This window comes from Prinia subflava, chromosome 2 (genome assembly GCF_021018805.1).
Source record: "Prinia subflava isolate CZ2003 ecotype Zambia chromosome 2, Cam_Psub_1.2, whole genome shotgun sequence".
Classification (NCBI taxonomy): Eukaryota; Metazoa; Chordata; class Aves; order Passeriformes; family Cisticolidae; genus Prinia; species Prinia subflava.
Window position 1 is genome coordinate 1,332,779 of NC_086248.1, and position 5,108 is coordinate 1,337,886.

A 5,108-nucleotide genomic window follows, 5' to 3' on the forward strand; every position below is an offset into this window, starting at 1 on the left:
GGCATTCCCAGAGCCCAGCGTTCCCGGAGCACAGCATTCCCAGATTTCCAGAGCCCTGACATGCCAGGAGTGTGGCATTCCCAGATTCCCGGAGTCCTGGCATTCCTGAATTCCTGAAGCCCTGATATTCCCAGAGTCCTGGCAGTCCTGGAGCCCGGCATTCCCAGATTTCCCAAGCCCTGACATTCCCGTATTTCCAGCGGGACACAGCTCTGGAGGCCGGCATTCCCAGATTTCCAGTGGGATGTGGCTCCAGAGCCCCAAAATTCCCAAATTTCCCCAGCCCTGACATTTCCCAAATTTCCAGAGCCCTGACATTCCCAGATTTCTGGATCCCCAATATTCCCAAATTTATGGATCCCAACTATTCCCAGATTTCTGGATCCCAAACATTCCCGAATTCCCGGATCCCCGACATTCCCGAATTCCCACCGGGCCGCGGCTCCGGAGCCAGGGTTGCTTTGGGAGGAGCCGTTCCCGGTTCCGGTGGATTCTGGGAGTTGTGCCCAGCCCATTCCTGGAATTTTGGGATGGATTTTCCCAAATTTGGGGTCGGATTTTCCCAAATTTTTGGGCGGGAATTTCCCACGTTCCGGTCGGATTTTCCTTCATTTCTTAGCTGAACTTTCCTGATTTTCCAGGCTGGATTTTCCCACCTTTTTTTTAGGTCGGATTTCCCCAAATGTGGGGTTGGATTTTCCCTCCTGGGATTGGGAATTTCCATCGGAATCTCCACCTCTTCCCTTGGAATTCCCTTTGGGTTTTTAATTGGATTTTCCCCTCTTTTCCAGGCGGGATTTTCCAGAGTTCAGGGTTGGATTTTTCCAATTTTTTGGGCTGGAATTCCCTGAGTTTTCCCATCGGATTTTCCCGATTTTTTGGTGGATTTCCCGATTTTTTCCCTCTCCTCGGGGTTGGGATTTTCCCTCTTTTTTAGGTCAGGTTTTCCCAGGTTTTCCAGTTGGATTCTCCCAATTTTTTGGGGTTGGATTTTCCCGCTGGGGTTTGGATTTTCCCAAGTTTTTTGTGGGATTCTCCCATTTTTTGGGCTGGATTTCCCCTGGGTTAGGTCAGATTTTCCCTCCTTTTCCCGCTGGATTTTCCCCTTTTTTTGGGCTGGAATTTCCAAGTTTTCCCATGGGATTTTCCCGACTTTTGGAATGTTCCCAATAAACGGATTTGCTCCTCTCCCTGGGATTGGGTTTCCTTTGGGATTTGGTTTTTCCAGAGGGGCGGGAGCTCGGATGGGACCGGGGCGCTCTGAGGGGGGAAATCCTGGAAAAAATGGAAATTTTCCATAAAACCCTGGAAAATCCTCAAAAAACCCTGGAATATTTCCATAAAACCTTGGAATATTTCCATAAAACCTTGGAATATCCTCAAAACCCTGGAATATTTTCATAAATCCTTGGAATATCCTCAAAAAAACCCCAGAAAATTTCCATAAAACCCTGGAATGCTTCCATAAAACCCCGGAACATTTCCATAAATCTTCGGAATATCCTGAAAAAAACACGGAATGTTTCCATAAATCCTTGGAATATCCTGAAAAATCCCTGGAATATTTCCATAAATCCTTGAAATATTTCCATAAAACTTTGGAATATCCTCAAAAAAATGGAATATTTCCATAAAACCTTTGGAATATTTCCATAAACCCTGGAATATTTCCATAAATCTTTGGAATATCTGGAAAAAAAACTGGAATAGTTCCATAAATCCCTGGAATATTTCCATAAATCTTTCCAATATCCTGAAAAAAACCCAGAATATTTCCATAAATCCTTGGAATATCCTCAAAAAAACCCGGAAAATTTCCATAAATCCCAGGAATATTTCCATAAGTCTTTGGAATATTCCGAAAAAACCCGGAATATTCTCAAAAAACCCTGGAATATTTCCATAAAACCTTCGAATATCCTGAAAAAAACCCTGGAATATTTCCAAAAAATCCCAGAACATTTCCAAAAAATCCTTGGAATATCCTCAAAAACCCTGGAATAGTTCCATAAATCCTTGGAATATCCTAAAAAAATCCATAATAATTCTATAAACCCCTGGAATATTGTCAGAAACCTTGGAATATCCTCAGAAAACCCTGGAATATCATCATGAATTCCAGGAATACGATCACAAAACCTTGGAATCTCATCAGAAAACCTGGAAACATTCCCAGAAATCACAGAAAACCTGGGAATATTGTCATAAATTTATGGAATATTGTCACAAATTTACAGAACATTCAGAAAATTATCAGAAATCAGAAAACCTTGGAATATTTCCACAAAACCTCGGAATATCGTCATAAATTTATGGAAAATCAACAGAAAACCTTGGGATTTTCCCACCAAACTTCGGAATATTGTAACAAATTTCGGGAATGTCATCAGAAAACCTTGGAATATTTCTATCAAACCTCAGAATATTCTAATAAATTTACAGAACGTCATCAGAAATCCTTGGAATTTCCCCACGAAACCCTTGGAATTTCCTGCCTGGGAGGGCCCCAGGGGGCTCCAGGTGCAAATCCCGTGGGAAAAACCCCGGGAAGGAATTCCCAGCACAATTCCAAGGGAAAGGGGAAAAGCCAAGGGCTGGTGAGGAACCCCTGAGCCAAGGAGCCGAGATCCCGAAAAACAGCCGGGAAAAGCACAGAATTCCAGAGGGATCCTGGACTGGAATTCCAGAGGGATCCTGGACTGGGATTCCAGAGGGATCCTGGACTGGGATTCCAGAGGGATCCTGGACTGGAATTCCAGGGGAATCCTGGACTGGAATCCCAAAAAATCCTGCCTGGGGAAACCAAGGAATTCCGGGGGAATCCCAGCAGAATTCCTGGATTTCCAGTGGAACGCAGCAACTGCACAGGCAGTGAGCGGGGAGCGATTCCTGAGGGAGATTCCCAACAGAGCAGAGCGGTCCCAAGGGAATGAGGGAAAGATTCCCAAGGGAATGAGGGATTGAGGGAAGGAAGGATTCCCAAGGGATGGGATTTAGGGAAAGATTCCCAAGGAGAAGGATTCCCTCGGGAATGAAGGATTCCCTCAGGAAGGGAAGGGATGAAGGATTCCCAAGGGCAGATTCCAGCAGGGTTCAGAATTCCCGTGGGATCTCAGCAGGACCCCCTGGATGGATCCCGGCCCTTCCAGCACCTCGGGAAACCCGGCCGGGCCTGGGGACACCGAGGATCCCGATCCCAAGGATCCCAGTCCCGATGATCCCAATCCAAAAGATCCCAATGATTGCAATGTTCCCAATCCCAATGGTTCCAATAATCCCACTGATCTTGATAATCCCAATGGTCCCAATCCCAAAGATCCCGATGATCCCGATCCCAATGACCAAATCTTGATAACCCCGATCCCAATCCCGATCATGACAATCCCAATCCCGGTGCTGATGATTCCAATCCCGATCGTGATGATCAAATCTTGATGATCCCAATCCCAATGAGCTTGATCCCGCAGATCCCAATCCTGATGATTCCAATCCTGACCCCAATCCCAATGATCCCGCTGACCCCAATCCCAACCCCGCTGATCCTGATCCCGATGATCCCGATCCCGATGATTCCAATCCCGATCTCGATTCTGATCATGATGGCCCCAATCCCAGTCCTGATGATTCCAATCCCAATCAAATCTCAATGATCCTGATTATTCAAATCCCAATCCCGATGATCCCAATCCCAATGATCCCAATCCCACTCCCAATGATCCCAATCCCAATGATCCCAATCCCAATGATCATCTCGATCATCTCGACGATCCCAATCCCGATCTCGATCCTGATGATCTCGATCATGATGACCCCAATCCCAGTTCTGATGATCCCAATCCCAATCATCAAATCTCGATGATCCCGATGATCCCAATGATCCCGACCACGATGACCCCAATCCCAGTCCTGATGATCCCAATCCCAATGATCCCAATCCCATTCCCAATGATCCCAATCCCGATGATCCCAATCCCAATGATCCCAATCCCAGTCCCGATGATCCCAATCCCAGGCCTGATGATCCCAATCCCAATGATCCCACCTTTAATCTCGATGATCCCAACTCTGATCATCAAATCCTGATGATCCCAATCCCATCCCGATGATTCCAATCCCCATCCCAATCCCAATGATCAAATCTCGATCCTGATGATCCCAATCCTGATGATCCTGATCCCGATGATCATATCTTGATGATCCCAATCCCAATGATCCTGATCCAAATGATCCCAATCCCGATGATCCTGATCCCGATGATCAAATCTCGATCATCCTGACGATTCCAATCCCAATCCCAGTCCTGACGGTTCCAATCCCGATCCTGCTGATCCCAGCAATCCCGATTACAATAATCCCAATCCTGATGATCCCTATGATCCCCATGATCCCAACCCCCCGATCCCAATCCTGATCCCGATGATCAAATCTTGATCATCCCGATGATTCCAATCCCAATCCCAGTCCTGACGGTTCCAATCTTGATCTTGCTGATCCCAATGATCCCGATCCCAATGATCCCGATCCCTATGATCCCTATGATCCCGACCCCCTGATCCCAATCCCGATCCTGATGATCAAATCTCGATCATCCTGATGATCCCAATCCCATCCCGATGATTCCAATCCCCATCCCAATCCCAATGATCAAATCTTGATCCTGATGATCCCAATCCCGATGATCCCGATCCCAATGATCATATCTTGATGATCCCAATGGTCCCAAATCCTGATGATCCCGATGATCCCAATCCCGATGATCCTGATCCAAATGATCCCAATCCTGATGATCCTGATCCCGATGATCAAATCTCGATCATCCTGACGATTCCAATCCCAATCCCAGTCCTGACGGTTCCAATCTCAATCCTGCTGATCCCCATGATCCCCATGATCCCAACCCCCCGATCCCAATCCCGATCCTGATGATCAAATCTTGATCATCCCGACGAGTCCAATCCCAATCCCAGTCCTGACGGTTCCAATCTTGATCTTGCTGATCCCAATGATCCCGATCACAATTATCCCGATCCCTATGATCCCTATGATCCTGACCCCCTGATCCCAATCCTGATCCTGATGATCAAATCTCGATCATCCCAGTGATCCCA